The sequence below is a fragment of the Ochlerotatus camptorhynchus genome, unplaced genomic scaffold (assembly GCF_037179485.1).
Source record: "Ochlerotatus camptorhynchus isolate MF236.1 unplaced genomic scaffold, CSIRO-AGI_Acam_v1.1 ptg000328l, whole genome shotgun sequence".
NCBI classification, from domain to species: Eukaryota; Metazoa; Arthropoda; class Insecta; order Diptera; family Culicidae; genus Ochlerotatus; species Ochlerotatus camptorhynchus.
The window spans coordinates 3,646,136-3,671,419 of NW_027040816.1; the positions used below are offsets into that span (position 1 = coordinate 3,646,136).

At 40.2% G+C, this 25,284-nt stretch overlaps 2 protein-coding genes across 3 annotated transcripts in view; one reads left to right on the forward strand and one right to left on the reverse strand.

The window, feature by feature from the left end:
* The window catches only part of LOC135708154 (uncharacterized), a 64,831-nt gene extending 49,520 nt beyond the window's left edge, over positions 1–15,311 (reverse strand). For both annotated transcript variants that reach the window (XM_065230147.1, XM_065230146.1), the window contains exon 1: positions 14,819–15,311. The gene's annotated coding sequence lies outside the window, so the exon portion shown is untranslated. The remainder of the gene's footprint in view (positions 1–14,818) is intronic.
* The window catches only part of LOC135708141 (BOS complex subunit NOMO1), a 546,399-nt gene that overhangs the window by 163,420 nt on the left and 357,695 nt on the right, over positions 1–25,284 (forward strand). The gene's annotated exons all lie outside the window — the stretch shown is intronic.

The following is a 25,284-nucleotide window of genomic DNA, read 5'->3' on the forward strand; positions in this document are numbered from 1 at the left end:
AGCCGTGACTTTATACGTGTCATGTCGAGGCTCATGTCCAATCACTGCTCGTTAGACTCGCATTTCTTCCGAATCAGGCTCGCAGGCACCAATTTGTGCGCTTGTGGTAGTGATTATCACGAGATCGACGACGTGCTTTGGTCATGCACCCGCCATTGTGTTGCTAGATCCGAGTTATCCGCATTCCTCAGTGCCCGAGGAAAACAACCTTTGCGGCTTGGCGAGCCGAGATCTCGATAATTTTAATTTAATTCATGTGTTATCGTTCTGAGGATTTAGTAGTTAGTGTCATCTTGTGTTCTCTCAAGTTGCTAGGTCCCATCGGTGTACCCCCATGTTCGTCTTTTTCTCCAGTATGTTCAAGAGCACATTGCTCGAAAAAACAATGTGTTCTCAATCTCTACCCTGCCATCCGTTTGTTACAATTTGTTACCCCTAACCTAGAGATAGCCGCGAGTAAGCGGCGCCCGCTTTACTAACGTTAGTTTTAAGTAATTTTGTAACCCAAACGATGAATATCGGCTCCGCAAAGCTACGGCTTATGAGCCTGAACAAATAAACGCATTATATACAAAATAATCATTCAAGAGAAATATGAAAAGTATTTCACTATTAAATTATTTTTCGTTTAACTTAAAACGAATTAAAAGACGATCATTTCAATATCATCTGATAAAGCGAAAAATCATTCGAACCAAGGATGCCGTTTAGGTTCAGTGTAGATGACCATGAACTTTGCGCCTGAAGGTGTACTGTGAATAAACCCAGTAAAAGCTCTTTATTTAATTTTAAATATAGGCAATGTTTGAATAAACCCCTTTTAGTTTTTTATACCAATATTGATTAGATTTGCCTTGATGAGTAGAAAGTGAATCTAGCTGGAGGAGTTTCATGTCGCCGAGTTTTTTTGCTGAAGATTTACCTTTTTAGATGGAAGCTCCGAAACCAACTGGAAAACTCCCAAATCAGATAAGGGTTGGTCGGAGGTGAGTGGAGAGGCTTGGCCCGTGATGATAACTGTTCGTATTGGTTAAGTTTCACACTGGTCGTTAATTGGGTTCACTCTCTCATTATTTGCATTATTTCCGCCATAGCATTTTGTCCATTTTGTCAGCCAATTTGCTTTCCGCCCAAACCTCAAATCTGACGGGTTTCATACGGTCGGGCAGCCTGCACATTGGAAAATGGTCTCCCTTTACTTGCAATGGGAAACTTGTTAGGCTGGTGGGTTACAACAGTTCACCTAGGACTGAATTATTTACCTCTACATCTTCCCAACCTCTTCGATGTTGAGCTAGAATAAGGGACATTGAACTATTTAGATGAATCAGAGAAAAAAAAAATTGATCATTCAGCTGGCTGATCATGTCTCTCATGCAGAAGGTCTCGAATTCCACTATCACCCACAATCAAGTCACGGATGACATTAAAAGTGTTGAAGTGACTATAATAAAACAAAACAAAAACCTGATTATTCAGCTAAAACGAGACTAATTCAGTCATTAATCGGCAAATCCAAGTCTTTGTTCTAGTCTTCAACTGGTAGTGCAAACCCTTTCTGATTGGTAAGTGTGCAAAGTACCCCTAAAACTTAAGGCATACCCATTTCAACGACATCGATATCCTTCACGACCTTCCCATGGAGCGCTTACAAATTACATTTTAATTACATTTTCTCGCTGCTTCCGGTGAGAGGAGTTGCCCATCATAGAGCTATCCATCACGCCTTTCACGCTTCGCGGCGCCGCATGGTTTATAAGCTCAGCATGAACGCATTTTCGTTCCCACGTCTTCATCCGGTGGGGAACATGAAATTGTCTTATCCTTTTCAAGCAAAATTTTCCCCGTAAAACCTGTTGAACAAAAACAGCCCGCAATGGCATTTACAGTCAGTCAAAGTGAGGCTTTCGACGACATGCCAACCTTGGGGTACAGCTAAGATGAAGGTGACACGGCTGGCTGCGTGGGGGATAGGAATCTTACCAGCACGACAAATTATATTCGACACTCGCTCATACACACACAACGCAAATCCCCACAGACTCAGTGGGGGTTGGAGTTTTCAAACCGAAGGCAAAACCTTGCCACCCGCCGTCGTCGTCGTCGTCGTCGTTGTCATCATATTCATTCCTTGTCATTCAGTTGCCGCTCAATACCAACAAACAATGAAAACAAATGGGTTTAATCCCGCTGGGCTTGGTCGTGGTCGGGCTGGGGGCTCAATATCGGTTCGGGCGACGAAGATATGAGAATCCGCACCAAAACCGCACCGCACGCAATGATGGCTGCCCGTTCGAAGATGGATATGTCTCTATCATCGACGCTCCTACGATATTTTTCGGAAGGAAGGACAACACGAGTGATGGACATATCCGGGAGTCGGTGGGAGGGTGCTAGTTGTTGTGGTCGGATGTGGGAAAATAATTTTATCGCCCTGCTGAAAGTGATATGTAACTAGTGTTGCGAGAGCAGACGAAGCGGACAAAAGCTGCTTGCTGTTATCGATTTGCATTTATTGTGTTTTGCGTTATCTGCTAACCGATGAGCGTTTGTCTACACGTAGCCGAAGGCGGCTGGACGTGACATTGAGGTATTCATGTTTTCTGTGCTCCGGGAAAACGGTGTTATTTGAGAGGAAACTTATTCGTGGAAAGTATAAAAGCTGGCCACCGGTTAGCAACAGATTATCCGATTTGGTCTTCAAAATTCTATCGTTATTTTAGCAAATCCGAAAATTGTAACTTACTTAACTTAATTTATTTAGAACTTTGCACTTATTTGATGAAACATTTTGTCTTTCTAGTTCCGAACCTAAGCATGTGGGACTATGGCTGTGGAGGAACCAATTGTAGAAAATCACTCTTGTGTTTTTTTCTAGAACATTCAAAAACGGATGTTTTACCCCTCATTTCTTTTACACCTCTGCAATCAAATTAAACACTTGGATGGTCACTTGACCCTATGCGCCCACCCATCGTAAGCTTGACTCTGTCGTGTTACGATGTTGTAATATGATACATCTCAAATTACCACACAGATCTTTTTCATAAATCACCATAATAAAGGAAAAAAATATTTCCTTCCATAATAAATAAGCCCCATACATGAACTATACAACAAATCGTGCCACCGTACCACATATTGTTGGGATGATAAGCCGAATAGGTTGTTAGGCACTCCTTATGGTTATCGTTTATGCTGGTTATCCCACTGTTTTAACATAGATAGAAACTACCAAAATTCATGACCTACTGAGAAACTGCTCAGTCAACTTCGAAACAGTAAATGCTTTTCCTTGTTTACCAACCTACTTTAAGGGGGTATTCCCAATCTTTTGCCTTTTTTCGGCCTGTTTTTCAATTAATTTTTTTTCAAGGAAAATGAATAGTAATGCGCCTAACTCTTTGGGATTCTTGTTTATTGAACATTAAAGTTTACAAATAAATTTTTTTCGACATAAAAAAAGACATTATTGACGTCACAAAATGGTGGCAAACAGACCCCTGTTCGCCGCAAACGCCTGGACGGGCGAAGACTTTTCTCTGGAACGGCTTCATCTGAAACAGATTTCGTGATGAAATTATAATCTGCATAAGATTCTCTGGAGCTTCTCGCGTTGGCAGCAAAAAATCTTGCAAATTAACAAAATGGCGGCCATATGAAAAAACAGGCGATTTTTAGCTCGCTTTTTTGCAGCTTTAAGGTGCTTCAAACAATGTTAAATGTTAATATTTTTGGCTGAAAGTGGGAGAAGCTCCAAAGAATTTAATAAGGAACAAAATGCGCAAAGATTCAAGTCAATATCTCTTATAGTTTCTGAGAAAAATCTTCGCCCGATAAAAAAAATGTGGTTTCGAGAAAAACGCGTTTAAAGTTTTGACTTTAGTTAAAACCATTTGGGGGTTCTTACCATTAGTCAGTTATGCCTGGACACCGAATTCGCTGATCGGAAAACGGCTTGGGGGGATGAAAGTATATAGTCTAAAGTACAAAAAAACGTGAAAAAAAAAAATTTGATTTTTTGAAAAAAAAGATCGGGAATACCCCCTTAACTTCTACCATATGCGCGCAATAAGTCTTGCGCATATGCACAGCAAATGTTTTGGCAATAAACCTACCACGCCGCTGCACTCTCTTAAGTGGATTTGATCGAAGAGTGCTGTGCTTGTAGATGGAAGCGAAAAAATTTCCTCCCGTCAAATTTATGAATTTTGCGTTGTTCCTGATTTTTTTAACAGTTAAGTGATATTGGTGACGAACGGATACCTGAATTTCCTGAATCGAGTTCCACAGTGTGCGGATTGTGTCGGGCGGCCAAGAGGTGTTTCGAGACTACATTCGGGACATTCTGTGCAAGCTCTGCCACAAACCGCATTACCTCGTCAAGCGAACCGTCTACAATTCCGACTTCCCCTCTAACACATCAGGCCAGCTTTGGTGAGTTCGTTCCATTTTGTCCATTATAATACTTCCTAGTACTAGTAAAGGGTGATACGGTCAAAATTTGGTCAATATCAACTTGACGTATTTCTTTTTCTTTAAATTTTGCATTTAAAAAACCTGAACACCCCTCATTTTGAAGGTGTGTGTGTGTAGAATGTTGCTCCTATTTTGATTTTGGAATTCACTCTTCAGTTGTCAAAATGCCGTCCAAGCAAGAAGAGCAGCGTATTAAAATTTTGCTCGCGCATCGCGAAAATCCGAGCTACTCGCACGCAAAGTTGGCAAAATCGCTAAAAGTTGCCAAATCAACCGTTACAAATGTAATTAAAGTGTTTGGGGAACGTTTGTCGACAGCCAGGAAGTCTGGATCGGGGGGAAATCGAAAACCGGAAGCCGCTGAGACGACAAAGAGAGTTGCCGGTAGTTTCAAGCGAAACCCTAACCTCTCTCTCCGAGATGCCGCAAATAAGCTGGGTGTATCGTCTACAACCGTGCATCGAGCCAAAAAACGAGCCGGACTATCGACTTACAAGAAGGTAGTGACTCCAAATCGCGATGATAAACAAAATACGACGGCCAAGGCGCGATCCCGGAGGCTGTACACGACGATGCTGACGAAGTTTGACTGCGTGGTAATGGACGACGAAACCTACGTCAAAGCCGACTACAAGCAGCTTCCGGGACAGGAGTTTTATACGGCAAAAGGAAGGGGAAAGGTAGCAGATGTTTTCAAGCACATGAAACTGTCAAAGTTCGCAAAGAAATATCTGGTTTGGCAAGCCATCTGTACCTGTGGCTTGAAAAGCAGCATTTTCATAGCTTCCGGGACTGTCAACCAAGAAATTTACGTGAAAGAGTGTTTGAATAAACGTCTGCTGCCTTTCCTGAAGAAACACGGTTGTTCCGTACTGTTTTGGCCGGATTTGGCATCTTGCCATTACGGTAAAAAGGCCATGGAGTGGTACGCCGCCAACAACGTGCAGGTGGTTCCCAAGGACAAGAACCCTCCCAACACACCAGAGCTCCGCCCAATTGAGAAATACTGGGCTATTGTCAAGCGGAACCTAAAGAAGACCAAAAAAACTGCTAAGGGCGAGCAGCAGTTCAAGGCAAACTGGCTTTCTGCGGCGAAGAAGGTGGACAAGGTGGCTGTACAAAATCTGATGGCAGGGGTCAAGCGTAAGGCCCGGCAATTCGGATTTGGAAAAGCGGAAGCCTAACTGAATATTTTTCCTGAATTTTATACTAATTGAACTTGAAAAAGAAATTTAATTTGATTTTTTAAATAAACGATTTCGCCGATTTACACGCGTTTTCCCTTGACCAAATTTTGACCGTATCACCCTTTACCAACCTACTTTAACTTCTACCATATCCGCGCAATAAGTCTTGCGCATATGCACAGCAAATGTTTTGGCGCCGCTGCACTCTCTTAAGTGGATTTGATCGAAGAGTGCTGTGCTTGTAGGTGGAAGCGAAAATTTTTCCTCCCGTCAAATTTATGGATTGCGTTGTTCCTGATTTTTTTTAACAGTAAAGTGATATTGGTGACGAACGGATACTTGAATTTCCTGAATCGAGTTCCACAGTTTGCGGATTGTGTCGGCCGGCCAAAAGGTGTTTCAAGACTACATTCGGGACATTCCGTGCAAGCTCTGCCACAAACTGGATTACCTCGTGAAGCAAGCCGTCAACAATTGTGACTTCATCTCTAACACATCAGGCCAGCTTGTCGGCTTCACTTGGCCAGATTTGGTGGGTTCGTTCCATTTTGTCCATTATAATACTTAATTTCCGAGTACTAGTACTAGTAATACTACAAACATTTCCAACTCATTCAATACGCTTCAATCAAGCAATACAGCTTGATTGAACGTTCCAATACATTATTAATGATTCTTACATTGAAATGTATTGGAGCGGGACTTATCGTATCCGAAAAAAGCTTCGGAATGCTTGCGTTCTTGAAATGGGCTTTTGGAGTTGCGATAGAGCTGTCATCTTCAAACTCCCGGATTTAAGATTCTTGCAATTATTTATATAAAAGGTGGTTGCAGGAAGATTCTATACATAATTCCACTGCCAGTCAGTGGGAGTTAGATTGTAAATACATACAAAAAACACACACGCCGCTTCGTTCTCTTAAGTCGACTCCACACGACAATATTTATTGACAATAATCGTATTGTGAATACATTCTATATTGACCTCGAGGGATGGATCGTTCTTTTTGGACTTTTTCGTTACTTTTTAATATAGAATGCTAACGTTGAATCCAATTGAACTTTTAGTTAACCCATCTTAAAAAAGATTATCTTGTGCTATTAATCTCCCTATCAACATTCAAAATATCCGCACCCTAGAGCCACAGTCTGTGTTTTTACTGAAGGTACACTTGAGAGCGCTCTCGAGTGTAACTTCAGTGAAACCACTGAGTGTGGCTCTACGATGCAGATATTTTCAATTTTGATAGGGAGATTAATAGCACTAAACTATCTATTTTAAATGGCTTAATTGAAAATTCAATAATTGAATTTAACCGAAGACAACAAATCAAGAAGACTGGCAACTCTTCCATTTTCTCATACGAATGCTATGAGACAGGTACAATCGTGCCATCTACCGCTCAAAGGTAAATGCTTCAAACGAATTTGATAGCAAAGATTCAGTGGCGTTTCCTCAACCTCAATCCACCTGTGCACCAACTCTCAAGGCATAAACAATTATCAAAATATTGCTTGTAATGGATAGATATCGAGTAAACTTAAGAAGAAGATTAAGTGTATTGTTAAACCGATTCGAGTACCAATATGGTATTAAATTTGGTTTTGAAAGTTGGTGCACAGGTAAAAAGTGAGGTCACGGGACGCCACTGCAAAGAATACATCCTAAGAAGAAGGGTTTGTGGATTTGCTCATTTTTCTATGCGTTGCTTCCAACTTCACTCAAGCGCAGCGCCATTGTATCTGTCGTTAGGATTCTGGCAAAGTTGCCAGTCTTCTTGATTTGTTGTCTTCGATTTAACGTAAGCATTCTATATTAAAAAGTATCGAAAAAGTCCTAAAAGAGCGATCCATCACTTGACGTCAATACATCGGCATTGACAATATTTCTGTATTCACATCACACATATTATTGTCAATACTTGTAAGTATTGACAATATTTCTTACCGTGTGGGATTCACCTTAAGGTTTATATTTAACATTTTTTCGGCCTATCCAAATGCCAAATAAGAACCTTCCTGATCCGAACCTGCAAATCGTGTAAATAGTCTATTCGTACATGTCAACCGAGAAGCATCTGGAATAATCCGAAGTCCGTATGCCACACTCAGCAATCAGCTGATGGAGACGGCATTTCCTGAAAGCACGACTACGGGACACACACATTACACTAGTTTACAAAACAACATAAAAAGTGTGAACTTTGATGGTTGACCAACGTTTCTAATGCAAAATCCTACGCTGAATTCAATGCCGTGAATTTTGGACAAAAGTACGATTACTAAAATGTCAATATCTTTGGAACTAGTGCACCAATTTTAAATCTTTTTTTATGAAAGTGAAGCTAAATAAATTTTCTATCGTTCACTAGAATATTATGTCTCAATAAAAATTTAATTTTGAAGTCATTTAAAAATTTACAGCATTTTTTTTTTATTTTTCCTGCGAATTTCCCATAACAATCTTGTTTTAATCAACATTTTTAATGGGATAAAAAGATTCAAAAAATCATTCCATAATTTATTCTTAAAGTCCATTAAAAACTGGAGAAAATGAGCCTTTAATGGATGAAATCGGTTGGAAATTGTCGAAGTTATGAAATTTTTTGTAAAATCATGGAAATTGAATGTTCCAAGATTGGCCGTTGTCCCGCTCCTAGGTTCATGCACCACTTCCAGTAAGCCTTTCTGCGGACGTGTACGCATACGGTGCATTTCAATAACACTACCAGCAGTCACGCAAAATTAAATGGGATATTTTCAACAATATAATTTACGCTAGTGTTTGTGAGACCGCTCGGCGAGAACCTAACGCAACCAACTCAATTTGACAGCTTTCTTTCTTTAACATTGCTTAACGATGTATACGACAAAACGTGAATTCAAGTGTAAAAATGATCCTCAAAAGTTTTGTTACGCGTGTGGCAACTATATATTTACAAAATCGGTCAATTTCACTGCTTCGTTGCAAACTGCATACAGGCTTTATTTTAAAATTGATCCTGGAGACTTTGACGAACCGTGGATTCCAAAAGTATTATGTAGTTCGTGCAAAACGTGCTTGGCTAGGTGGATTTCAGGCGCAAGGTAAATTGATTTTTTGAATAACTTTCATATAAACAATTTATGTACAGCATGGTAGTGCTTTGTTCTTTCCTGATCGACATTATCTTACTTCATCTATTTTTGATAAGTGTTAATGTCTTACTTACTAACTCACTTATTTATTATCTGTCAGTCGCTATTTGTCCTTTGACATGCCCACCATGCAACGGATTGTTATTTCTGCTTGACAAAAGTTAAGCAACAAGGACGTCACAAAACAGTTGAGTATCCACAAGTGGCTTCTATGACAAAACCTGTTCTACATTCAAGTTCGGTCCCGCATCCTGTTTATCCAAAGCGGAAACGAGCGCCCTCTGTTGAATCGACCGTTACAAAAAGTGAGGAGGAATTCAAGGAGGAATGCGAGGAAGACTTCGAGGTGGAATTGGAAAGAAACCCAAAACTGTTTACACAATCCGAATTTAATGATTTGGTGCGAGATCTCGACTTATCGAAGGAGAAATCCGAATTGCTGGCATCACGCTTGAAAGAACACAACAAGCTGAGCAAGGAGGTCAAAATTTCTTGTCACAGGAATCGTCACAAGAAATTTGACAAATATTATTCTACAAAGGACAAGGCATGTTTTTGCCATGACGTAAACGGCTTGTTTGAAGAGTTTGGTGAGCCATATGATCCAGCTGAATGGCGTTTATTCATCGATAGCAGCAAGTTGAGCTTGAAAGCCGAATGAGAAACCTTCTATTCCATTAGCTCATGCCGTTAATATGAAGGAAACGTATGAATCAATGGCTCTATTGCTCAATTTGATAAATTACAATCAACACAATTGGAAAATTTGTTCCGATCTTAAAGTGGTTGCCATGTTGACTGGATTGCAACAGGGATACACAAAATATATGTGTTTTTTGTGTAAATGGGACAGTCGAGCTCGTAAGGAACACTACGTCCGAAAAGATTGGCCAAAACGGGATAATTTCACAATTGGTAAAGACAACGTTAAAAATGATCCTCTTGTGGTAAAAGAACGCATAATACTTCCACCACTACATATAAAACTTGGGCTATTCAAAAATTTCGTCAAAGCGTTGCAAAAAGAAGGGCCGGCATTCCAGTACTTGAAATCAGTATTCCCAAATTTATCTGACGCAAAGATAAAGGAAGGTGTATTTGTTGGCCCACAGATCAAAAAACTGCTCAATGATTCCGCATTCAATACAGTTTTGACACCAGATGAGGAAGAAGCGTGGAAATCGTTCCAGCGTGTTGTCACAACCTTTTTAGGAAATTTCAGAAGCCCAGATTATGAGGAAGCCGTCGATGAATTGCTCAAAAATTATGAGAAAATAGGTATAAATCAAAAATATTGTGTTTGTTACATATAATTAATTTCAAATCCTTTTATTTCACTGAACACAGGTGTGAATATGTCTTTGAAGATACATTTCCTACATTCTCACATGGATTTTTTCCCGGAAAGTCTTGGTGACGGGAGTGATGAGCACGGCGAACGTTTTCACCAACGTCGTTACCAAGGGTTTTGGGATGAAGCAATGATGGGTGACTATTGTTGGTTTCTGATTCGAGAAACAAGTTCAAAACATCGAAGACAAAGTCATTCGATTCTCAATCATTTTTAATAAAACCTAAATAAATTTCTTTTGTATCAACTCGGTTTTAAATCCTGATATGCCTTAATCAAATTGATATGTAGAGAAAATAATCTCCCATGAAAACTTTACATGCGATTTGGATGCTTACAACGACACCTAGAAAAGGAACTCTAAAACTGTTGTATTTCAGCAACATTTTTAAGTGTTTCACAAAAATGCTCATAACTTCGACAATTTCCAACCGATTTCATCCTTTAAAGGCTCATTTTCTCCGGTTTTGAATGGACTTTAAGAATAAATTATGGAATGATTTTTTGAATCTTTTCATCCCATTAAAAATGTTGATTAAAACAAGATTTTTATGGAAAATTCGCAGGAAAAATAAAAAAAAAAATGCTGTAAATTTTTAAATGACTTCAAAATTAAATTTTTAATTAAGACATAATATTCTAGTAAACGATAGCAAATTTATTAAGCTTCATTTTCATAAAAAAAAGATTTAAAATTGGTGCACTAGTTCCAAAGATATTGACATTTTAGTAATCGTACTTTTGTCCAAAATACAAAAAATCAAATTTTTTGTATATCTCAAAAATGGCTCTACTTTAATTTTTTCTGACCACGGCATTGAATTCAGCGTAGGATTTTGCATTGGAAATGATCATCACCTTACCGAGTTCAAAAATGCTGTAAACTAGTGCTATGTATATCGTTCGCCTATATTTGGCATATATGTATGACAAGAAGCCATCGTTTGGCCATAAATCTAGTGTCAACATTTCTATCACATGAAAAGCCCAGTCAAAATGAAGGAAATCTATCAAATGTTTTATGCTCATCGTTGATTGATTGATTTATCTTTATTTAGGAGGCTGGTTCGCCTCCAATAGTGCTCATCGTTTTCGCTAATTCTGGAAACTGAAACAAGCTGAGATGAAAGCGTACAAAGTGAAGAAATCTTTGGAAATGCCTTTAATGTTTTCAGAGACGACAGAAAAATGTCATACGTCTCAGAAAAAGGCGGGCGGCGGAGTGCTTATACCTCTTTCGGCCAAAATTTAACACAGAAATCATCTGAATATCAAAATTTAAAGAATTTGAGCATGTTTGGGTTAAATCAAAGACCTCATATCAAGAAGACTGTCAACTTTGCCAGAATCCAAGCGACAGATACAAAAGCGCTGCGCTTGAGTGAAGCTGGAAGCAACGCATAGAAAAATGAACAAATGCACAAACCTTTCTTCCGAGGATGCAATCTTTGCTATCAAATTCGTTCGAAGCATTTACCTTTGAGCGGCAGATGACGCGATTGTACCTGTCTCATAGCGTTCGTATGAGAAAATTAAAGAGTTGCTAGTCTTCTTGATTTGTTGTCTTCGGTTAAATCACGCATAGCCGGTGAAACGCACGTATTCACCTCAGTGTTCGATTTCCGGTCCAGTCTAGGAACTTTCCGGGTTGGAAAATGTCTCGACTTCCCTGAGCATAGAGTATGATTGTACTTGCCACACAATTATACTCATGCAAAAATGGTACAGACATCGAAAGCTCTCAATTAATAACTGTGGAAGAGCATCTAGATCACTTAGTTGAAAGCATGCAATAAGCTAATATGCGATTAGCAATAAGCCTGAAATACGAGGAAGAAGAACAGCAAGAATGTATCATAATCAGCGATACGATAGGTTTGGGTAATATATTTCACTCTTCTGCGTCGATCAGATGATTTAAAACTGGTTCGACGATGTTTCTCCTAGGATGGGATTGAACTTTTGCCCGTCCAAGTTCTGAGTTTACTTTATTCGGCGAGAATTTAAAAGGCAAAAATTTATCGATCAGGTTTCTTCTTTGTTTCTGTACACCTGCAAGAAATTAACAGTTCAAAGCGACATCGAGCCAGAATTTTGTGGACGAGTTGAATTTACTTGAACGTATAGTTCCTCTTCCACCTCCCGACCCGCTAACGCTCTAATGAGATTGAAGGTGAACGTTTGCCATGATCACAAAAGTCATAGCTTTTAGGGTTGCCAAACTCATGGAATATTGACACTTTAAAATGCAAACCTTGATAGGCACGTTCGGCACAGCAACAGCTTTCAGCACAGCACAATCACTCGACACGAATTAAGGTGTGCAGAGTTGAGCACCCCTTGGATGACACTGGGCATTATTATGTGCCATTCACTTTAAAAGGTGCGTTTCATATTTCACAACATGTAGTTCCAAAGAACCTGAATGGAATGTGGCGCTTGCGAAGATCACTTGAAGATACGATATGACGTAATATTGATACTAATTGTATAAGAGATAACATAGAAAAATGTGTAAATTGTTGATCAACAAATTTAAAGTTGCCTTGGCATTCTTTAAATCGTGTTAAATTTAAATGTTCCCACATTTTACAACCGTTGAACCATTATGAATGGCCACCCCATTGTGGTTAGATCACAGCATTGCTAGTAATGTTTATATTTATAACTTTTCCAGTACCATGAAGTCAACAAAGTAAAAATTAAAGAAGAGTTGCAAAATGAAACACATGCGATACGACAATGGAGTGATGCTCGTGAAGAAAATACCGGGAGACACTGTTTATTTGCTGAACTGGTGTTACGGTTTTATGAGACACAACTAGGAACTGGACGTCAAATTGTCAAACATGGGAGACTAGTAGCGACTACTAGCAAAACAGAAATGGAAAACGAGTTCACAAATAGGTGCGAAAATTGGATAGAAGGGTGAAGAAACAGCGTAAGTTGGTGAGATCGTTTTAAATTTAAAATTTTTATTATTGCTCATGACACAAAACAATGCAGGGATTGGAAGCGACCATCAGGGCACCCGATAGAATCGATTTGGACGGGGAGAGTAGGAATTCCAACTCCCTGTTGATAATATTTCGTGGATAAAGGGTGGGCTCTTCTCCCCGCTCATTGGGGCATTTCCCGTCTTGTTGACCAATTGTGCGATCATGTTGCTGGAAGGAGATTCTTTATTGTCCCGTAAATGCGTATTTGGCCTTTCATACAGCGACATGTTGAGGACAATCAGAGGTTATAAGCTTGATCAAGTCAAATAGAAAAGAAAGTCCACTGCTATTGGACTTAGTTTCCGTGCTACAATGGGTGGTAGACCAAAATCATGCATGCATCAGGATTGATTAATTTGAACTCTGGAGGACGATCCAGTTCACTAAAATGGAGTGGCGAGGATTGCTTCGTACAGCACAGGACACCCCGGCCTTACGCTGACTGGTATGTATGTAAATAAATCAGCAAAAGTTACTCATGTCATGAAATTGGAAACATTTTACAGGAAGTTATTAGTAAACTTCGATTAAGTATAGTAATTAAAACTACTTTTAGAAAATAACATGTATGCAGTGATGGTTCGCTCTTTTATGACTTTTTCAATACTTTTAATTATATAATGCTAACGTAGAATCCAGTTGAATTTTCAGTTAGACCGTCGTATAATACATAGTTTAATGCTATTAATCACCCTATCAAAATGCAAAATTTTCGCACCGTAGAACCACATTCTGTGTTTTCACTGAAAGTGCACTGCGGTGCTTTGCGGTGCAGAGATTTTGAATTTTGATAGGGAGCTTAATAACACTAAACTATCTACTTTAAGATGGGTTAAATGAAAGATCAATTGGATTTAACGTAAGCATTCAATATTAAAAAAAAGAAATAAAAGTCCCAAAAGAGCGATCCCATCCCTGCATCTTTGTATGTTTGTTCAAAGGTTAAATTTTTGGGCTACCAAATTCCATTTTGATTTTTGTGTATATACGTTTGGAAGACTCTCAATAACATTCTAGGAAACGCTCAAAGCATGAGAACAGAATGGATGACCTTTTGATTGAATAGAATTAATTTTATTTGAACAGTGAATGAACAATCTACAAACTTTTAATTACAGAAGAATTGATGGCGAACTTTTTCACTACGCCACTTGACGTAATTTGACCTTTTTTAGATGAATAACAGCTTCAGGTTAAATAGAAAGATGAAACTCCACTTCAAAACCGTTACGCAATTGTAAGGACAATGATACAAAGATAAATTATCTCAAGTTCTTCTCAAATCGAGTTTTCCTCATAATGCAATCTCAAACTCGCAACTTGTTTGCCTACACCCAGCACGGTGCTACATTATCCTTCAATTCTTCATCACCAACCTCCTCATTTTCCCCCCAGCACTTTAGGAGGAAAGTAAATGTTTTCCTTTCCACTCTGTTGGGACTCGAAGCGCGTGGACACAGATATAGAAGCCATCCCTCGTTGGTTGCTTGTAAAATTAATTTAACCTCCAGCAATGAGCGAGAAGAAGGAACTGGAACAACAACGCACACAAGACACGGATCAAACATGGTGGAAAATTGCGTTTCGTGTCGTACCAACGAATAAAAGGACGGCTCTCCTAGTCCGACACTGATCGTCTACTGCTAAACAAATAAATTAATTACCGTAAGTAAAATTTATTTCCACGACAGTTGCTAAACTTCCGACGGTCTCCGCCCGTAATGGGTTCAGTTGTATGCTAGGTGCTGATACGATTACCACTCCTGTGGAACTTTTCCTTTTTTTTCGCCTTATCACTCACTACACTGCCTCAAAGGACGAATTTGCACGATAGTTCTTTAGCGAATGTTCATTTTCGCAGTTTTTCACCACGAATGACACCTCCGACGCTGACAATAAATTCACAAAAGTCCTCTGTAATCCTCGAAATCAGTCACAATCCCCGGAAAACAGCCACCCACTCGAACCTAACTAAGGGTGCAGCAAAATAGCTACATACTCCTACGCTGAGTGCACATTCACGAAAATCTGGGGACAGCACTCGGAAGTGGAAAACTAGACACTACCACTTTACCATCCACCAAACTAGAATAAAAGTTCAGCTCGATGTGACCCGAGTCACACAATCTGTCGTTCCCGAAAACAACTGCAACTGATTGTGAATGGAAAGTCGTGCGGATGGGCTTTTTATATGGCTGGTTCCCGGCGTAGTGCTGATGGGAAAATGTGCTCACGCTCATCCTCATTTTTCTCGCTCGGGAGCGAGAGGTTTTCCAAGGTGAGAGAAATTTCAATCGCAAGTCGAAATCTACACCCGATTTATATTTTGCACTCTTAATGGAATTCGTGAAATAAGTGAACTTCGTAAGAATATTAGAAATTGAAGCGAAATTTTGACCGAATTTGCTTTAAAAAATCTCATAGTGCAGAATTTATGAATGGCAATCGATAGGCTGGCGCCTGCGCTTAGGCATCCAGGATGACGATTTCTCACTTCTCTCCGCTCCACAGAATCACCTATTTAAGCGTGCTTCTAAGATCTCATCAGTTTTCCGCTTTCGTGAAGTATGCAAACAGCTCTAAATGAGGGAAAATCACTCTGTAGAAGTGAGAAGCTGAGAGGCTAAATTGATCTTATCTGTTGAATGTCTGACCAAACATTTAGGTTGTCAATTGAGTTTCCCATTCATTATTGTTTAAATTTCAATAATTTAAGAGATGCCTGTTCGCCATTTGACAAGCAGCTAATAGTTCAACACAAATGACCATCTCGAAACCATTGTTTTTTTTTAATTCTGCAAGTAACGAACATAAACAACGCAAATTTGAGCAACAGGTTTCCAGTTAGTGCCCAGCTGGGAGCTGAAGAATGATTTCACTTTTCTCTAGTAGGTCCCTAGTTAGGGGTTCCATTCTTGCGAATTCATTCTAGTTGATAGGAAGGACGTGACGGTGCGCATTCTGCGCATGTCAGGTGAGAGTCAGTTTTCGGTGACGGCTGGAATGTTATTCCCGGTAGGGTGCAATGTGGGTAAAAGAATGAGTCACACACATTGTCAGACTGAAGATTTGCGTTTTCATTTCTAATCTTTTGACACGTTGCTGGAGGTACTAAGAAAGTACAAAAATTTAGTCATTAATTCCTAAAACTGATTTTTACGTTCAATTAAAGGCTCAAACGCAATGTGGGCGGAAGCGGAACGGAAACGGAAAGTTTGACAGTTGTCACAAATGACATCAAGCTGCCTAACCGAAGTCGATTTAATTCTAACTTGTTTTCAATCCGACAAGTAGACTTTACTCTGATCGGGTTTTTCCGCTGCCGCTGCCGTTCCGCTTCCGCTGTCATTGCGCTTGGGCTTTAACTGCCATAAAAACCGAATTATCCCATGTTTGACAAGTACCCATTCGATTTTGGCCACACACAATAATTGCAAGCCTGATCTCCTGAAAATATTAAACAGTTTGCATTTAGCAGCACTTGTTTTTCTCGGTGTCGATCGTGCTATCGACTGTTGTTTACTCTGTATTCCTTTGGTGAGCTTTGTTTTTTTGCGTACAGCTCGGTCAGTGCTCTTTTCCGTCGCTATTGGAAGCCAAATTTTTGACAATAATGGTTGAAATAAAGCATACTTTGTGCTTTGCCTATCCAGATGGATGTGCAAAGCACACCATGGGCGAGATTGGCAACTTCGTGGAAACACTGGATGCCAATCCAGGTGACATGGATACAACATTCAGGATAGCGAAGGAGAAAGCTGTATTAATCAAGATTAAATCTGAAACAAGTATGCATGCAAGGCCTTCCTTAGCTCGGTGGGTAAATATGCAGCTACAAAGCAAGACCATGCTGGAGGAGGCTGGCTTCGATTTCCGAAAAATTCTCGACTTCTCTGGGCATAGAGTATGATTGTACTTGTTTGTATTGGTTCAAGCGTTAAGTTAACGATAAATAGTTGGAGATGCTTAACGTCAAACATCAGACTTAAAGTGGTCATTTTATACGATAGATGAGGAGATGAAAGTATAGAGTGCGAGCAAAGGTCAATTTTGAGGAAGGCACGAATCGGGTTGATTATCTCCTTTGCCAAACTCCCCCGTTGGCGAGAGGAATTTCCCCCGCCACCACTGACAAAAGAGATGATCGCCGATTGGCTCTTGTACCTTCGATGTGCGGAAACTTTTAAATCGATTGTTTCACACTCAAGTCGCTATACAACGGTAGAGGCAACAATAGCTGCAATTTCCAAACCTATCGACTAGAAGCTTACGTCAGATCTATCGTTTAAATTGACCACTTTAAGTCTGATATTTAACGTTAAGCATCTCCAACTACATAATGAAAATGTTAGAACCCCCCTAAAATATTAGAATTTTGAATACATCATGTTGAATAAAAAAAAATTGGTGAATCAAATTACTTAAAAAGTACGATCGTTACGATTTTAAACAACACATTTCATTACAACCAATTCTTATATGGGGTTGTCCCATTGTGCATTGGAAGCGTGTTGCCAAAGTCGAACGAACACTGTATGTATTAATGGCTGGTAAGCTTTAATGGTGGTAAGCTTCAACTGGGATTAACTTTTAGGCTTGTTCCCTATTGGCGAATTCTTACTTAAATTGGACAGATGGAATCTTTTGAAATAACTCTGCTGTTATTTCTGAGAGCCAAGAAATTAATTTTGACAGTCACGTAGTTGATAAATCGGTCGAATAACAACAGAGGGATTTTCGAAAAAAAATTATTTCGTTTCGCCAAATGAAACACAGCCTTAATACTGAAATGTGGTCAGAAACCCTTCGAATTTTATTTTTAATTGTCCTCAGAGTTCCATTGAAATCTTGTTCACAATTGCTTTTGAATTTATTCGCCTGAAGTTCTCCTCGCTAAACCCATTAAATTATTTTCAGAATTACACACCTTTAGCGGCGCCGGTGTAGTGGTAAGCGTGATTACCTCTCACCCCAGCAGGCCTGGGTTCAATCCCAGGCGGCGCCGCCGGGATTTTCTGAGGCATAACATTGAAACTAATGTTCTGCCCGACAACAACTCAGCAGCACGAGACTCCTTGAAGTGTGTCTCAGAGTCGGCGCACTACTGGGCAAACTGGAGGGGCTACGCGGACGAAAAGGCACTCAAGCTTTTAATTAAACTGAAACACAGCGCGGATCAACTTAAACACTGTATTTTCTCCAATTAACGATAGTGTTGATTGTGTGGTTTTGTGACTACGACGACTGCAGACCAGCGAGCGCTCGCTGCGGTTCCGGAATGATCCTTTCGATGGCGGATGATTAAAGGCCGACCTTGTCGGCAAGATGGCGGTACTACCAACAATCAATACGAAACTAACGATTTTAAATTGGCTCACTACTTGACCAGCCTATTGGTCCCAAGCAAAAGATTAACGTATCCCATTCTAGTCGAAATTCTAGTACTACGCAATGTTTGTTTTGATTAGCTATGAAAGTTTGACAGATAAAATGAGGGGTTATTGGTTTTTTCCTTTGTTTCGAGGGGTGAATCGATTAGCTTGGGACCGAAGAGAGTACCAGAGCTGAGTCAAAAAGTTGAGCACGTTATTTCGGGACCTTCTAGTCTTAGAGTTACCTCTATGGTACCACCGCTCACTGAACTTCCGGTACAATACCGACAATGGCGGATGAAGCGAGGCTTACCGAACGTCGGCTGTAGTGCGACGGCGGGTTGGTTTTACCGGGGCTGGTATAGCGGTTTGTGGAGATGGTTCCGGTGCACAGGCGCTTCCTTCTGACGAAGCCTTTTGTCGAACCGGGAAGGGAAATTCTCCTTTGCGTTTTAAGTCTTCAGTCCGAGAACGTTGTCCTATGCGTTTAGGTCAAGGTAACTAAATGTCACGCTAGACCGTTGCGTGCAATGGCTCTTCATTCGCTCGTGCAGTCTCTGTGCTAAATCCATACAAACATTTCCGACAGTTAATTTGTAAGCAGTTAAAAAACCAATCTTAAACTTGAACATCAACCAATTAGCCACTGGATCCAAATTTATACCCCAGAGATGTGTACCCCTAGCTCCACCCTAGGGTTGGTGTTTAGCGGTATAGCACAGCCAAACATACATAACCTATTGAATATTTCTCACTGTAAAACATCGTCGCTAAAACATAACCGCCATCTGTTGACTACACTGTGGTGGGTAGTACGCTGAACAGATGGCGGTAGTGTGAAAACGTCAAACGCAAGGGAATTGGCTATGTGCGCCACAGATGGCGGTACTACCAATAAATCATGGATTCTTCCACAGCACAATAAATCGTCACCATCATTTGTATATTTGATATTGAACATTAACCTCGGAAACTATTTGCATATCAAGCGAAAACTTAGTCCTGTATTGTCACGAAGCGTTATGGTTCTGAGATGCTCGATGACCCTGGAGGGATCGTTTTTGCCTATTGAGCAGAAAATCATAGGCTTAATCCCAAGCTCTCCGTCATAACTTGTAACATTAGAGCATGTCCCATTAAATTAAAACATACTTGTTATTGTAATTGTTTGTAAGATAGGAGCTAGATCTAGAAATTGTTAGAATATTTAAAATAAACTCGCCTATTTGAGCGCCATCCGCTACCAAAACTGCTCGAGTAGACGACTACCACCCCTTCTCAACGGTTGGCAAACGTGTGTGGAAGGAAGTTCAGTCCTCCAGTTGCATGCAACCTTCATAATGTTATAAACTCTTAAAATTCATGATCACTATACAAAATGAATATGTTCTTTCGATAGCCGGGTATCGAGAGATTAAATAAACAACAAATAAACAATACATACTTTTGGTTGCATCGCCAACTTGAGGTGAATTTTAACCAAATACCTTACCCAACTCTCCAACTCCGTAGCACTTATGAGGGTGTCGCTAAGTCGGTGGCCTCTCGTTAAGTAAGTACTACATCAACATTCAAAGTGTTTTTATGTTACTTCATACGCGAAGTTAACGATTTTCAGAGTTGGTTGGAAATGCTAACATGAAGCTTTAGTGTGAAGATTTATTAGCTAGAGAATGATCTTTAGAAGAGGGTAGGTGGATAGTTCCGTTAGATTACGGCAGTATGAAAATTGAATAGAAGTTGAAAATGAGCGAAGGGCCATTTATGCGAAAGTTTTTTTTTTAAGAGATAGACGCACATTTTTGCCTAACCCGTACGATGTACGCGGGGACTTGAAGTATGTCTCCAAGTCCACAGGCAAAAATGTGCGTCCCTCTTTTTGCTCATAAACTGACTGCGGCGTGGAATAGTTCTAGCGACGTTTTCATCACTACCTAAAGCCCCACGTTGCGAGAGCATTTCCAGTCGATGGTGTGTTATAATGCAGTCGGTTGGAGGCGAACCAGCCCAAGGCTGAAAGCCTCCCTAATAAAGATAAATAATAATAATGATATACAGGCCGGACTCGATTATCCGGAGGCTCGATTATCCGGGGCTCGATTATCCGGAGAAAATGGCTCGATTATCCGGAGTCATATTTTTTTACCTATCTTGCAAATTATTTTTCATAAACCGCTTGGAAAACCGACTTTCGATCCGAGGACGAGTAACATACATCGTTCGGCTCAGTCTGACAAGATCGGGAAATGACTATATTTAAGTGTTTGTGTGCCTTTGTTACAAAATCCGGCGTTAAGGGGTTTTGGATTAACTTTGACCTGAAAGGAATCAAACATATCATGTGCCACAACAACATACAAAAACTGAATCTCATGATGGTCCGTTCACTAATTACGTCACGTTTCAGGGGGGGGGGGGGAATGGCAACCGAACAAAATTTTTGAAGATCCGTAAAAAAAAATGTACCAAAGGGCCTTTAACCCTCCGTTACTCGCGCTGTTGTACTTTGTACAACACACATGAGTTTTCCATTGCCATTTTGTTGCTGAGTTACCAATCGATCTGAAACCAGCGAGTATTCCTCAAAAAACTTGTTTTAATCTAAACAAGCTAAACTTTGATTAAACTAAAAAATGCGGATAATAGGGAAAATGTAAATGGAAATCGCGAAAACTGTGACCATACTACGTGGGATTTGACTTAATTGATTACAACATGGAATATATCAAGATTCTGGCAAGATAGAAAGTTACTGTCTCTGACAAAGTTGTTCAGGAGATCATAGGTTTGTCGCTGGTGGACAGTAGTTCAGAATTTTCTCACTATGTAGCGTTAGTATACATGTGAAATTCTCGCATGTGATATATCTCGAGATCCTGACCAGATAAAAAGTTACTGTCTTTCACAAAGTTTTTCAGGAGGTCAAAGCCTATTGCTTAGTGCTCAATAGTTCAGAAATTGCTCACTACGCGACGCTTGTATACACGTGAAATTCTCATATAAAATATCTCGAGTTCCCAACCAGATAGAAAGGTATTGTCTTCGGCATAGTTGTTCAGGATGTCAAGGCTTTTTCACAGGTGGACAGTAGTTCAGAGTTTTCTCACTTTGCGGCGCTACTATAGATGTGAAACTCTTGCATATAAAATGTCTCTAGATCCTGACCAGATAGAAAGTAAATGTATTCGGCAAAATTTTTCAGAAAGTCAAGATCTTTTTGTCACCCAATAGTTTAGAATTTTCTCACTATGCGGTGCTAGTATATACGTGCCTTTCTCCCATATTCAATAGCTCGAGATCTTGATCAGCTAGAAAGTTGCTGTCTTCGGCAGTTAATAATTTTCTCACCACGTGGCGTTAGTATACATGTACACTTCTCGCATATGCATATCTCGAGATCCTGATCAGATAGGAAGTTGTTCAGGAGGTCAAGATCTTTTGGCTGGTGGACAGTAGTTCAGAATTTTCTCACTTCATGATGCTAGTATACATGTGAAATTCTCGCATATAAAATACCTAACGTTCATGACCTGATAGAAAGTTACTGTCTTGAACAAAGTTGTTCAGGAGTTTAAAGCCTAGAGTTTATGAGAAAATTCTAAACTTTTGTTCACCAGCCAAAAGACTTTGACCTCCTGAATAACTTTGTTGCAGACAGTAACTTTCTATCTGGTCAGGATCTCGAAACAAACCACATGCGAGAATTTCACGTGTATTCTAGCGCTACGTAGTGAGAAAATTTTGAATTACTGTCCACTAGAGAAATCTATCTGATCAAAATTTCGAGATATTTAACATGCGAGAATTTCGCGTGTATACTAGCGCCACGTAGTGTGAAAATTCTGAACTATTGTGCACCAAGCAATAGGCATTGACCTCATGAACAACTTTTTCGAAGACAGTAATTTTCTACCTGTTCAGAATCTCGAGCTTAGCATACGCGATAATTGTACACGTTTACTAGCGCCATGTGGTGCAAAATTTCTAGGCTACTGTCCACCAGCCAAAAAATCTTGACCCCCTGAACAAGTTTGCCGAAAACAGTAACATTCTATCGGCTAAGGATTTCGAGCTATTGTATATGCGAGAATTCCATGTGTATACTAGCACCGAGTAGGGAGAAAATTCTGAACAACTGTCCACCAACGAAAAGATCTTGACTTCCTGAAAAACTTTGTCAAAGACATTTATTCTTTATTTCGTTATCTAGTGATGTATCACATGCGAGAAGTTAACATGTATACGAGCACTACCTAGTGAGAAGATTTTGAACTACTGTTAATCAGCAAAAAAGCTATGATCTCCTGAACAGCTTTGCCTAAGACAGTAACTTTCTATCTGGTCAGGATCTCGAGATATTTTATAAGAGAATTTCAAGTTTATACTAGCGCCGTGTAGTGAGAAAATTCTGAACTACTGTCCACCAGCCAAAACTACTTGACACCCTGAACAAGTTTGCCGAAGACAGTAACTTCTATCTGCTCAGGATCTCGAGCTATTGTATATGCGAAAATTGCATTTATATACTAGCGCCACGTAGTGAGAATTTTCTGAACTACTCCACCAACGAAAAGATCTGGACTTCCTGCAAAACTTTGCCGAAGACAGTAACTTTTTATATGGTAAGGATCTAGAAATATTTTATATATGCGAGAATTTTACATGTATACTAGTGCCGCGAAGTGAGAAAACACTGAACTACTGTCCACCAACGAAAAGGCCTTGACCTTCTGAACAACTTTGTCGTGGACAGTAATTTTCTATCTGGTCATGATCTCGAGACATATCACATGCGATAATTTCACATGTATTCTAGCGCTACGTAGAGAGAAAATTCTGAACTACTCTCCACCAGCGAAAAGATTATGATCTCTAGAAAAACTTTGCCGAAGACAGTAATTTTCTATCTGGTCAGGATCTCGAGATTTTAATGTGCCTCATGATAGGTTATTATCCAAGTCCGATTCTGGTCACTTTCCCGGGGCACCTGGAACTTGTCCGGAAGTGGCCAATATGGTCCAAGGTACTTAATTTTTTCCACCATTGATCTTGATATCAAATTTTGATTTAATTTGATGTGTCGCTTAATGGGTTTTGTTCCTTTCAAGTCAAATTTAGCCTCATGGCCCATAAACGCCGGAACTTGTTCCGGCCATATCTACAAAACCAGTGGTCCGATTCCATAATCCTTCAAAAGCGTTCAATGGAACCACTAAAACATTAAATAAAACCACATAAGACAAAAAAAAAAAAAAAAAAAAATTTATGGCTCGATTATCCGGAGTGAAATTTTTTTCAAGACTCCGGATAATCGAGTCCGCCCTGTAATGCAGTTCTTCTTTACCCAACTATTGTGTTGCTCCTCTCGTTATGACCAACGTGATCATCTCAGAGAGAAAGCAGTAGGGTGGTTGTTGCGTGCTGTACCATCATCATGCGTTGCTTCCACCTTCTTTCAAGTGCAGCGGTGTCTTCGGTTTAGCGCTAATTTACAGGATACCCTTTGTGGGATTGTTTTGATTTGAATTTAAAAATTTGATAACCTACCTACTTGAGCACCTAACTACTTGAACTAGGTTGCCAAATCACGAATGATCTGGTGGTTTGAACGCAGACAGGCGACTCTGAACCTTTCCAGCGTGGAAGTCTTTCGCTCCTCGAGTGTTTGAAGACCGGCCAGGTGGTGAATCTCAGAATTACGAGTTCGCGGTGGACTGTTAAGGATCATTCTGAGGATCTTGTTTTGGATCCTCTGAAGCTTTAAGTGGTGGCACTTAGCACAACTCTCCCAGATTGGCATACCATACTCAATAGCCGGCAGAATGATTTGCTTGTGGACAGCAAGCTTGTTTTTGAGGGACAGGGTGGACTTCCTGTTTATCAGAGGGTAGAGCGACCTGATCAAGATGTTACACTTGGTGGATGTCTTGTCCACATGGGGTTGGAATAGCAATTTGCTATCGACGGTGAGACCAAGGTAGACTACTTCACTCGATAATTCAATGGGAGTGCTATCAAGATGGATCTTGACGTTAGCAGGCGGAACAAGTCGAGGTGAATACGAGTGTGGAAACAGAATGGTTTGTGTTTTAGCTGCATTGATACAAATCTTGCAGCTCTTAAAATAGTCGGACAAAACATCCAGGCCTGATTGTAGTTTACTCGCCAGAGCACGGATCACTCGACCCTTATAGATGATGGAGGTGTCATCTGCGAACATTGACAGGATACCACCACCCGGCAGGGGAGGAACGTCTGACGTGAAAATGCAAACAAATCGGTGAATCAAAGAGTGCTCGTTTTTCTGCTCAACGAGCGATGTGATGTGGTAGCGTTCCACATGGGCTTTCTATGTGCACTCACACTATCATAGCATGCTGCCTATCTTAACTGCAGGCCGAAGATGCCTTCTACTGCTAGGTGCGCTAATGTTCGCAAATGACCAGTGGAGCCACTTTCTGCTTCGAAGTTCCACTCCTGTGCCATCATGCCAGACATTATCGAACGCCTTCTCGACGTCCAACAATGCCATGGCAGATGTATTGGAAACGGACTTGTTCCGCTTGATGATGTTAGTAACCCGTGCGAGTTGCTGGATGGTAGAGTGGCCTTACCTAAACCCGAATTGCTCTTTGAGAAAGATGTTATTATCATTTGAAAACACCAGCGGGCGGCTGAGTATCAATTTTTCGAATAGCTTCGAGATGGAGGACAAGAGGCTGATACGGTGATAGCTTTTGGCACTGGTAGGATCTTTG